At 43.4% G+C, this 12,664-nt stretch overlaps 1 protein-coding gene across 1 annotated transcript in view; it reads left to right on the top strand.

The window, feature by feature from the left end:
• The window catches only part of CDH4 (cadherin 4), a 411,166-nt gene that overhangs the window by 338,317 nt on the left and 60,185 nt on the right, over window positions 1-12,664 (top strand). The gene's annotated exons all lie outside the window — the stretch shown is intronic.

The following is a 12,664-nucleotide window of genomic DNA, read 5'->3' as shown; positions in this document are numbered from 1 at the left end:
GTGGGGAAGGAGGGGATGGGGTCAATGGGTGTAAAGGGAGAGAACCCCAGAACTTCAGTTCTGTTTTTAATTCCCCATCGGACTGTGCAGGTCATGGAGTGCAGCTCAGTGCAACTGGGGGAGCTCCAGTAATTCAGTTAATTGAAAGAAGGATCATTTGTCCATGGAACAATGGGTCACAGAGAGTATTGAAGGAAGGATTTGCTTATTCTGAGGCTCAGACATTTATGTTCAGGCAGTACCCAGAGTTAACACATCCAGTGGGAGAGTCCAATTTGGGAGAGCCCAGTGTGCTGTGTTCCTGGGATAAGGCACCAGAAACCGGTTTTGTTCTTCTTTCCCTCCTTTCCTCTCCTGTGGGCAGGGGCAGAGCAAGCAGGAGTCCCCACATGTGGGCCTGGGACCTAAACTTTGAGAGGTGAAGCCTCCAGCACCTTGCAGATTTTTCCTGTGCCCCTCTGGCCAGCAGCACACTTTGTCCCCACTGCTGAGCGCTGGTCCAGGCTCCAGTCAGGAGCCATTCTCTGCCAGGGATTGTGCCCGTGCCATTCCCATGTCTGGGGCTGCTTTTTAGCTTCAGAGCAGCTCGGGGAGGAATCCCAAAGGCAGCTGCTGAGAGCAGATAAAAGCTCCAGCAGCAGCTCGGCAGCACGTGTGGAGCTGCAGGGCAGCCTCTGGGACACTCAGGATGGGATGGGAATGTGGCTGGGAATTCTGGCTGGGAATTCTGGCTGGGAATTCTGGCTGGGAATGCTGGCTGGGGGCAGCACAGGGCTCACCCTCAGCACTGTTTCAGGGTGAGTTGGCCCAGGGGTGACACAGTGTGTGAAACAGCTTTCCAAGGAGAAGGGCAGGAGAGCAGAGAGCTTTCCAGATTCCAGATTTCCAGGTGAAGGCAGGAAGCAGAGCTGGGGGAGTACAAGGAGCTCCAGCACTCCTTCCCACCTGACGTGGCAGACTCTGCAAGCACAACCTAGGGCAGATTTGACCTTTCCCTACTCCTTGTATTCCGAGAGCTGGGAAGTTGGCTGAATCTTAAGCAGGTAGATTATCCCAGGCAGTGCTGGAGCCTGCGGCAGGCTCGCAGTGGAGGAGGAGAAACAAGTGCTGGAGAGCTTGCTGGCAGCCCCCAGGGGGATGGTAGTGGAGTACTCAGAGAAGAAATTGGAATTCTGGCAGGAAAATGCTGATTTTATGGAAATGAAAGAACTATTATTGCCCCCCTGACATCAGCATTTTAATGCAGGGCTCTATGGGCAGAGAAAGGTCGTCGTTTTATATTAATTTCAGAAACACAGATTGGGATAACTTGGTGGGAGAGAGGTTTTAATCTCAGCAAATCAGCTCAGAAAAGAGGCAGGTGATAATTAGGGGGAAAGGATAAGGCAGGATGGTTGTCTTTTTTAGTGTTTCTCTCATTGCATCTGAAGCATTTTAAAAACTTGCAGGGGAACCATGTGCTTCATGTGAGTTCCCTTGTGCTCAGGGTCCAGGAAATGACAGCTGGCACATTGTGTGTGGAAATCTGGTGTTGAGTGTCCCAAGCTGAGTACAAGGTTGGGCAAGGGACACTTGGATTGAGGCAGAACAACCAGCTCTGGGCATAATCCTGGGGCTGCCCTGAAGCTACGGAGCATGCTTATTCCCAGCCCTCTCTCCTACATTCAGGATTACATCTGGAACTGGCAAAACTTCCCAGTTCATTAACATAAAGTTATATTGTGTCTAAGTTGAAAACTGTGTTCAAACACCCCCATTACTGTACCACAGACTGGGGTTTTTTTTGTTTTTGTTTGTTTTTCCTGAAAACTTGAGGAAGCTATTAGAGGAGTGAATTTGGGTTTGCTGCTGACATTTCCTTGTCATTAGGAAAAGGAGACGAAGAGCAATATTTGGAATGCAGATTTGTGTAAATTAAAATGTTAACAAATCTGACCTATTCAGCTGAAACTCCTATAACCAAGATCAATTCCCTGGATACCAGTTATTTCTCCAAATACTTATTGACACATTTATCAGTGCCTGAGAAATGGTTAAGGTAAGCTGTGGTGATACAGAACCAGGTTTTCAGTCTCCATTGGACCCTTCTCCCTTGCTTCTGCAATGCAAAGCAGGTGTAAAAATAACTTCTGGAGCTGTTCCACATCTGAGAGACAGGTCCATGTTCCAGATCCAGCATTTGTCTTTCAAAAGGGAGAAAAGTCACTTCAGAACTGGTGTTCCCAGCTCAGCATTTCTGTTGCATGCTCATTAAATGAGATTTCCTGATGTTCTCAGCATCTCCACTTAAATGTTGGTTCTTTGCTGGTTTCCTAACAATCCATGAAAGAATGAACTGGATGAAGTTTTGGCTTATTTTGTGTCAGGACAAGTGTTTTGTCTGATTTGCAACAAAACTATTTTAAGACAAAGTCATGTATTTTTGTTGCTGTTTCTAAACTCTCATTTCCACAAACCATAGAGGAAATTAAAAACTCAGCCTCTCAAACTGTGCTGGTCTCTCCTAAATGTGTCTGACACTGAAGATAGCACAATCAAAAGCCAAAGTATTAAAATACTGATGCTTTAAAGTTATCTTACCTGGTTCCCCTTAATCTCGATGTAAATATGGTGACAATGCTCTGTGTCCACTCACTCATTATGACTGCACTTAATTGAATGGATCCCCAAGGAAGATAAAGTTAATTGGACTGCACTTCATAAAAATTATTAAAGGAAGACAGTTTAGCAACAGCCTGATGTTAGCCTGGATGCCTGAGGGTGAGAAATGCCAAGGGTGGAACAAAGGAACACCTATTCCTTGAACTAACAGGGAAAATGATAGGGATTTAAGGTCATCAGAGTTTCACAAGTACATTCAGACAGCAAGGTTTTGATGAAAAAGTTAAAAGCAGATGCTTGCTGAAGGAAATCTTAGAGTGGAAATCTGCAGCTGATTTAATGAAATTAGGAGGAAAAAATCATGCGATGATGGGAGCACAAAATGTGTGGGTTTTAGGGAAGGCTGTGAATGCAGGAGATGAACAGGTTGTGGCAGAGGTCAGGGGTAGGAAGGGACCATGGCAGCTGATTTAATTTATGGCAGGCTGCTGCAGAAGTGGGTGGTACTACACGAGATGCTGCCAGACTGACGGCTTCATTTAGCAGCATATCTGAATTCCACATCTCATTAAGCTGGGGGTTTTTTTCCCACTGGGAAGAAAATTGCAAGAGGTAAGAAAGGGTCAGGTGAGTTTCAGACACAAGCAGAACATTCATATTTTTGTTTTCTGAGAAGTAACATTTCTCTGTATAACCTTGTAAAAGTGACCAGCTCTGTTCCACATGTTACTTTGTTCCTTCCACTCAGCCCAGTGTCCCAGGTGGGATCAAGCCCAGACTGTCAGGCTGATGATGCTCCTGGTGCAGTAACTCAACCCCATCACCAATTTTGATTTCTCTGGTGGCAGAATATCTGTCTCAGTAGCACAGTAAACCTGCACTGGGGCTATAGTAGAGGCAATATCATCCTCTGAAAAGCTTCCCCTAAATATTTTATGAACACAGACTTTGAGCAAGCAGGAAGGAAAAAAAAAAAAAAAGGAATGAGAGAAAAGGAGGTGGTTGATCCCAGGCTCTGCTGGCAGGCCAATAAATGTAGAGACATCTCAAATGTCATCCAGGTTTATTTGAGATAATAAGTATTTCAGCACTGTGGTGCTTGTAGTGTAATGTTGCTAACTTTTTGAGATGTCCCCTAGAAAGGAGTCCCTTCCCAGCACATTCAGCTGGTGCTGGAGAAACGAAAGCAGTCAGGAGCACTGAGCTGCCTCTTCCAAATTTCTGTATGTTTGTATTTCTTTTAAAAGTGATTGGATCTCTGCTGCTGCAAATGCTTTTAAAAATACATGAAATCCGATTCTATGATTACTGCACTTGGCTTTCTGAAAACGTGATGTTGCTGGTCCTTCTCAAGTGAGTGAAAGATAAAAGGGAGAGCCTGCCAACAACTGAGTTAGAGGTTTATTTTATTTATGAATGAAATGGCAGAATTTTTATGGGGAAGAGGAGAAGTTCTTCTTATTAGCAGAGACAGTTGATTTCTTTTCGAACACTCTGGGTTTGGTGCAGTAGACATTTCTGATAGTGCAGGATTTGAAATGTTCCGTTAGAAAAAACAAAAATAACAACAACTGTAAACTGCTCCAAACATTGAGCAGGGATGGTTTTTACTATCTGCAATAACTTATATTTATCTCCAGGTCATTGTAACAGCTTTACAAAACCTCCTTGTTCGTTCAAATGCTGGCTGGGAGTAAACAAGGCATTGTCCTGGTACAGGAATGACTTTAGCCATTGAGACTGCTGTGAAACACTCTCATAGATAGACATCCACTAGTCTGAGATTACCCAAATACAGTTTGGGTTTAATCTGGGTTTGTCTCTTCCAGCCAGACAATCATCCAGGTGTAGCCAACAGGTAACTCAGGCTGAGCCTGGCCAATGTAGTCCAGCAGCTTTCAATCCTTTATCCACCCCTGGAATACAGCAAAAGGAGTTGATTCTGTTCTAAATTACTGTGGCCATGCTAATTATTTCCCTCACTGCATATCAATGTGATGTTCTGCAGAGCTGCCTCTCCTCCTCCGGGCAGGGCTGGAGGAGCATCTGCTGCAGCGTGAGGCTCAGGGATCCCACACCATACAAGTGATGGATGAGTTTACCTGGGCAGATTGTCACTCGTGTGTGTGTACTGACAGAATAGAAAGAACAAGGGAAAGTGACATCTAAATGGCCTGAATGCATCCTGAGAGCTTCTGTTTCCATTTTCCTCAGTCAGATTAGCCTTCTCCAAGTAGCAGAGAGGAGTTATGCAGAATTGCTACAAGCATGTCACCTTCTGACATGCACAATCCAGCATCCACCCTGTTTGCTATTTGTATCTATTCCAGGAGTTCTTTAAAGTGAGAGGGATTCTGCTTTTCATGTTCTTTTCCAGAGAACAAGGTTGTTAGACTGCGGAACCACAAGTTCATTTTTTCAAGATGAACTTCCCATATCACTTCATCAAAACATGCAGAAAAATTCCTCCACAGCTGAACTCACAGGTGGAGAACCAGAGTGAGGGATTACTAGTTATTTTTCCAGCAAGGCACATCCATTTCTATGAATTTGGACCACGAGTCCTTGTATTTAGCTCCCAGACTTGCAGGCTCCCCAGGTGACTGGGATGATGAAGGACTGTTACAGGGTTAAGTGTCTTTTCCACTTCTCACAGCATTCAAATTGTGATTAGGAGTCCTTGTGGAACATGTCTTCAAGCCAGACATAAACTACCAGAGTCTTAGCAGGGATAAGCAGGTAAAATACTTCAGCATCCTCTGTCAGACTGTGTTTTACTTGTCCCTTCCAGCCTTGGCCTGTTTCTGACACTTTGGAAAGCAGTTCCCCTCTGCCACTGAGGAGCAGTTTGTCCCTGTGCTGCCACACAACAGGCTCTGCCCTCACTGTCTGCCTGGCAGCCACCTGCCATCCCAGGGATTTGTGGAGCACAAAGTCACTCTGAGGGATGAAATCCACTCTGTGCACATCATTTATCGTGAATGCTATGTTATCCCTGATACCTTGTAATTTTTCAGGGCCGTGTAACGAAAATGTAAATACTGAAGCTTTATGTATTAATATGCCTGAAATAATTACTTAAAGATAAAACTGGTTAAATTATTCAGTTATAAAATTATCCCATTTCCACAGCAGCATATCCTGTCAAAGGAAGAGCTGATTAGCCATAAGCTGAATTTAGCCAGCAGATTTATGCTGGATTCTGGTTTATGTTTCTACATTGTACATAGGACTGATTTGAGTTAGCTCCACCATCCCAGTGCATTTCCTTTTCTCATTACAGACAAGAATGACCTTTCTCAGAAAATTATGGTGAAGAGCACTACCACTCATCAGTGAAGAAGATTCATTTTATTAACCCTGTGGAAGTGTGTTGTGCACCCAGTGGAGGGCCACTTGCAGTAATTTGAGATACCAGAAGTTAGCAGAGGAATCTGTTCTGAGCACTGTTGGTCCAGCACTGCTTAAGGGATCCCTCATAACCTTTGTTATGAGGGCTGGGAAAGATGTGAGCAAATCCTTGTCACAGGAATCACACTATTTGTTTTAATTGAGAAGGGAACAATGCCAGTGGCTCTGAAGCCTTGTCACAATTCCCAGAAGGAATATGTCTCCCCGTTTGAGCTCCTCAAATTGCAGTGCCTGTGTGTCTTTCTGGTGGGTGTTTCTGGAAGGATCTGTACCTTTCCCTCTTCTGCATGATTGCTGCAACTCTAAACAAGAAGCTGACAATCAGTTTTAGAGCTCCTCTGTATGGAAAAGGTTTTTTGATTACTTTTCCTTTAAAAAAGCCTGATAGCTAGATAGACTAGTAAAACTGATAGAGGAAGGGCTCTGAGCCATGGCCTTGAAAGAAAATAGCATGAGTAGGGGAAAAAAAAAAGAAAAAGGAAAAAAAAGTGGATATGATAGGAGACACTTTTAAAGAATAAAAGAGCTTTCCAAAGAAAGAGGCTGGTAAATAGCTTGGAACCTGTGGGAGTCCTATGAGCAGGCAGCAAAACAGCCATGGTATTTATCTCCCACAAGGGTACACCAGGAGGATGATGAGGACACAAGGGTAACAGGCTGGAGATCAGCTGGCTGTACAAAGTGAGAATATATTGGCACAGTTTGGCTGTGAGTTTGTGTGAGCTCAGCCTGGCTGTGTGATCTGCTTGCACTCACCTTGGCCTGTCCTGTCCTAAGGCCTTTCATTCCCCATCAGATTACATTTTTAATAAAGAGGGTCAAACAGAGCAGTAGGGCTGGTTTTATTGGTCTGCTGGTTCTGTGTAGGTTTTCAGCTCTGGTCCCAGTGCACTGTGTGTCCTTCTGAGGATGTGCACAGGAGGATGCTCCAGCCTCAGAACTGGGCTGTACATGGAAACTGCAGCCAGTTTACACCTCCCGTGGAGCCCATTCCACTAAGAGTGAGCTCTGCCCTTTGGCTGAAATGAAGAGTTTCCTCCCACTCTGGCAATGCCTCTGACACCATTTACTCCCTGCCAGAGTAGCTCACTATTTGGTTTTTTAATTCTTTCTCCCATTTGGTTTAGGTTCTCCTCATACACCTGGCTTGCTTTCGGTGTCACCAGCATTTAGAGGCTGGAGCCTCTGGAGGAGGTTGTACTGACTCACATGTGGAATTGTAATGAGTTTTTTCATATTTGGGTGAGCTATTGAAGAGATATTACTAAATTGAAAAGCAGCATGATTTGAGGTTGAACTATTCAGATAAAACAAAGCTTTGAGTTTAATTGGATCCAATTATAAAGTCCGAGCAAGAATAGGACTGATACCCCACCTAATCTGTTCCCTTCTTTTAAATATGGAAATCTTCAGAGCCTCTCCTATAAGAAAATTCCACATATACTAATAGTCTGTAGATCCTTTTCTTTCTTCACACACATTTAATATGTTCAGAGAGTTCTGGTACAGTCTGGTTGCACTTGTTTCAAGTTGCTCATGAAATCCCACCTCTGACTACAGTGGGTTGGTTTATACATTATTCAGTAGTAAAATCCCAGCTGAATAGGGAGGAGGAAAAAAAAAGTTAAGTATCGGAGTGGAAAGCTCACCAGGTCCTTAGCATAATCTCTCTAGTTCAGACCTGCATTTCTTTTTCTATTTGAGCTTGTCTTACAGTGGAAAAGAGTGTATCATTCCAATTTCAGATAGAAGACTACCTGCTCAGCTCAGGCAGATTTAAAGTTTTTCTTTTGGTACATCACATACTTTCCAACAGCCCCTTCCCCTCTCTAAAGGGATTATTGTCTAAATCTGCACGAGGTCAAGTGAAATAATTAAACACAAGCTGGCTCCACTAATTAACTTATCCACAGACCATTGTCTGTTATTAGCATTTTAAAGAGAGACTTTGTTAACTCCTTCTTCCTAGACCTAGTACTACTTTAATAGCAGAATTCCTTCCTGTGAGCACCTTTGGCTCCATTTCTTGCTTAAATATTGCCTTCAACACATTTGCCAGACCGTGAGTGAGTTTATGGGATGTTTCACCCTGCATCAGTTACTTTTCCTAACTGGGCATAAGAAGAAGGCAGCTTGAATGCAGAGGACTGTGTCTGTCAGAAGATCAAATACAGAGTCTTGTATTCTGAAATATTCTTAAAATAGACAGTTCTCAGTGTAAATAGCAGAGAGGCTGTTACATGCTTTGTAAAGTATAATTTAAATTGTGATGTATCTAGTGGTTTTATAGTACATCTCATCTGGAACAGTGTCAGGATCATGGCATTTGTATTTGCAGAGGATGTAATGCTTCCAAAAATACAGGATGTGTGCACAGGGACCAAAATGTGGGTGTTTGCTGTTCTGCATCACAAATACTGTCTATTTCCTTGAGTTCTGTACTAATTAGTACCCAGAAAGGTGGCAGAAGGTGGCTCTTTGAAGGGGAGGACTGTTCTTGTTAGACACTCGTGAGCATCGCTAGGCTGGCTATAAATAATCACAACATCAGGTACTGAGGTTTGGGCTGTTCTCCATTCACTGCAGGCTGAGAGAGGGCTCGTGGATAAGGCCAGCAAGGTGCCACGTGCAGGCAGGATGGAGCTGTGTGTTATTCTTCCCAGAAATGCACATTAAAGTATCTAGGAGCTTGTACTAGCAGAGCTGAAGCAGTGAGGCAGTTTGTTCTTTTGTCATGGTAACCTCACCATTTTTCTTCTAATTTTTAGGCTAAATATTTTCCTTTCATTGTTGTTCTGTTATTCCAGTTTCTAAAAAATTCTCAGGACTTTGTGCAAGAAATCCTCATTAAATAGAGTACATGTCAGTACAATCATGTTTTATTCAAACTATTCATTTTTTTTTTGCACTTAAAATGCTTTCTGTTCCAAATGCCTCTCCAGAAAAATAAATGTGGTTTTCAGTTAAAGTAAACAGGTCACATACTCAGTGACCTCAAATCTGATGGCTCAAATTGAGAAGGGGAACTAATTGCATAAAAATGCAGTGACTCCTATTATCCAGATGTTCAATAAGTTGGTCTTTCCAGTCTTATTTATACATGCCTGAAAAATAAATAGATTGTAGTTTCCTATTCATACTGACATGGAATTCACCTCCGTTTGTAGGGAAGGATCTTGTTTTAGTCAGATGCCCAAGGATCTGACCAGACTGACTGCAGCTGCCTGAGGATGGGAACTGGGGTTTAAGTCAACAGCAAATGACTCTTGTAGAAGTGGAAGCTTTCCTGCCAGGTATCTGTTGTTCTAAAGGGAGGGCTTGATGCCACCCAAGCAGGAGCTTGCCAGATAAAATGCCTACTTAGGAATCATTGTGGTCTCCTTCTGAAGGTGAATTTCAGAGAGGTCAGAAGATCCTTGTCTCTTGAACTTGGGGCCAACCCTGCAGTTTGCTTGCAGCAGAACAGAGCTGGCCCAGCCTCAGAGATCTGCTGTGATCAATACACCCTACCCTGTACTGGATGTGTTTTGCTCACAGGAGAGCCTGTGCTGATGTGAAGTAGTAGATGAGAGGATACTCCACGCATTACTCATTCTGGAAGTGGTTTGTTTTGGAGATGTGTATGCTTCTGCAATTATTTTAGCCATTAAACTTCAGCCCTGAAAATGCTTTTATCTTGGCTGATTCCATCTTTTTGTGACCATGGCAATGCACAGGAGGGAGATGGGAAATGCATTACTAGATTTGTAAATGATGTGGCCCTCGTATGTTTGATATCAGAACACGATGTTTGACAGAAAAGGAAATGAACAGTATTTGCTGGTAAATCAGCAGCTAGATGTGGTTTGAAAGAAAGCATATTTGAGCATAAAGAGACAATCTGGAAGGGTTACCAGTGCTGTGCACTATCTCTGTCCTACAGATGAGCAGCCAAGCAGCTTCCACCCCTGAGTGCTGGAGAGGAGCTGGGTGGCTTCATGACTTCAGGGTATGAGCTTTTGGCAAAACAATTAAGCAAACTTCCCTAGAAAAATAACCTGCAGGAAAATCTGCAAGGTATCAGATGGTTCTTAGGGTAGGTAGCCCACCCTCAGCTCCTTTGGCCATGGCCACATCCCTGAGAATCCCTAAAGTAAAAAGTGGGAGACTCTCTCAGATCTATCCATCACATTAGTAATTGAAGCATCAGAATCATTTATGTAGATAATCCTGATTAGGCAGGAAATGCCCCCACAATATTTTCCCCACCCCCAATTAGGACAAAATAATGATTTTTTTTTAATGGTAATTACCAGTCAAAAAAGAAAATCTGGAGAGATTTAGCATTTTTGTTTTAATAACTGCAAAAATGTCGCATTGATACTGGTCTTTCAAAATTATGTTTGACATTTTGAAAGATCAATTTTTGTCAAAGTTAGCTCAGACCATTAAAACCATTTCAAAAAAGGACTCTTTTGCGATATAAAAATAAATTCCAAGTGAGGGAGAGCTTTCAAGTGCTCGTCCTTGGGAGCAGCTTCACTCTTAGCGTCTTGTGATGAAAAACAATTTTGTCATAATATTCTCCACCAGTTTTCATCCTCAGGCCCCTTCAGCTCTCTATATGGTCTCTGCCACTACTGTCATCCAACCATATAAAAATGGGTATTTAGGGATGTTCTTCTGAAAACTAATTCCAGTGTTTGCAATAAGAGCTGCTAATGTAACTCGCAGTGACCATTGCCTGCAGTATCAGCATCTTCAAAGGCTGACTGACACATTTGAGAAATGGATTTTGTGTTACTCTGCTGACCCAAGACTTTGTGCCAGGGCAGTTCAGAGAGGGGCACAGGCACAGTCCTTTCCACACAGCTTCCACAGGGAATAAGGAAAGCTAAATTACAGACTTCATATCCAGATGTGCAGGGGAGCGTTCAAGGAAAATGCATTAGAACATCTTGCAAAAACTCATTTAAAGTTACATAAATTATTGTTTGCGTTTTCACATGCAGTTATTTTCAAGTCTAACCAGCTGTATCTGATTGAAGTGGCCCTAAATAAATAGATCGTTACATAAACACAACATTTGTTTAGGGATTTTTTCCCAATAAGGTCTGGGCCCTGTTTGCTTCTCAGTGTTGCACAGACTGTGAGAAGGAGGTGTCTGAATTTCAATGGGACATTTTGACACAGAAAATCCCATTCTTAGTATGTTTGGAGTTTCTAAGTCATATGGTGACAGCTACCTTAAAAGAAGACACAGTAAATAATATGGCACATATTTTGCAGAGAAATTGGAACACGAGAAGAAAGTCCAAACAGGTGATGACATTTCATTTCACGTTTTTCACCCCATTTTGGTAGATCAAGGCAAAGTCTGGTGTGTGTTGATGCACTGAGCAGCAGTTCTGCTGGCAGGCTCCCCAGCAGCATCTTGGGTTGCTGTTTGCTGGGAAGGGCTGGTGTTTGCCATTCCAGGAGAGCCCTCTGTCAGATCCAAGGTGATAACACCTCACTCCCTCTGCCCCTGTCACCATCTCACAGATCAATTATCTGATAGAGGGTGCCCCTGAGCCAGGCCTTGGGTATTCACTCCTGCAGGTCCAGTCCATGAAGTTCAGAAGTCCTTAAGCACCACTGAAGTGCTTTCTAGCAGGTCCCAATATATTCATTCTATAAATGAGGAAATAAACCAAGTGACTCGAGGCGCAGAGATGCTCGTCTGTGCTGTCTTTGTTCTGAGCCAGAATAAAACATGAAAGAATAATCTGAAAGATGTGACGGTTTTTATTGAAGAAATAATCAGAGTCGCTTATCAGAATCAGGAAACCTGCTTTATCCTTTGTTGCATTATAAATAAGAATTATATTTGTTCTTGGGAAACAAGCCTGAAGTACGCTGCAAGACGTTATTATGAGTGATGCACCAGGAGGAACTGAATAAATACTGCCTGTCTGCCCCATTAGGTGGTTTTGTTTCTTACATTTCTCTGATTCCTTTACCAGGAACGAGTTGTTTTATCATTTCAGAGGTGAGCCACGATTGGTTTGCTTGTGAGGGCCTGAATTCCAAGCTGAGGAAAGGGAGGATGCCAGGCAAGGAGTGTGGTGGTGGGGAGGAGGCAGGGGCTGGGGTCTCCAGGTGTGCCCCAGCTGCTCACTGCCCACTCTCCTGCTGCAGGGAGAGCAGTGTTGGCCAGGGCAGCCCATGGTAGTGTGGAGGTAACAAGAAGAAACAGGAAGATAAAAGAGAGAAACAGAAATGGAAGGAAGAGCCATTTGTAGGGGTAGAAGATTAAGGAGGGTGGAAGAGAGGAGTTTACATTTTCTACTCTGGTAAACTCTTGCAAAGGGTGTTAGCTCTGGATTTGAAGGGTTGTAGAGAATGCCATCCTAGATAGAACAACACACATAGTGCAGCATCCTCTCGTGATCCAGGCATCTGTCAGAGCTGCAGGCACGAGCTCTTGGAGCTGTGTGTGCCGGTTATGTCTCGCGCTAGGTGATTAGATGTAAAATTACACAGTATCATCTGAACTTGGAACATAAAACCACTTCCATGCTCTGTCTTGACTGTTCATAATGTTTCTTGGCAGGAGTTGTTGCAGACACCAGCTTTCAATCCTTCCAAATTAAATGTCAGTTGATGGCAGCGCCGTCATCAGCGGGAGCGT

The sequence above is a fragment of the Parus major genome, chromosome 20 (genome assembly GCF_001522545.3).
Source record: "Parus major isolate Abel chromosome 20, Parus_major1.1, whole genome shotgun sequence".
Classification (NCBI taxonomy): domain Eukaryota; kingdom Metazoa; phylum Chordata; class Aves; order Passeriformes; family Paridae; genus Parus; species Parus major.
This window is presented reverse-complemented; position numbering and strand designations above follow the sequence as displayed.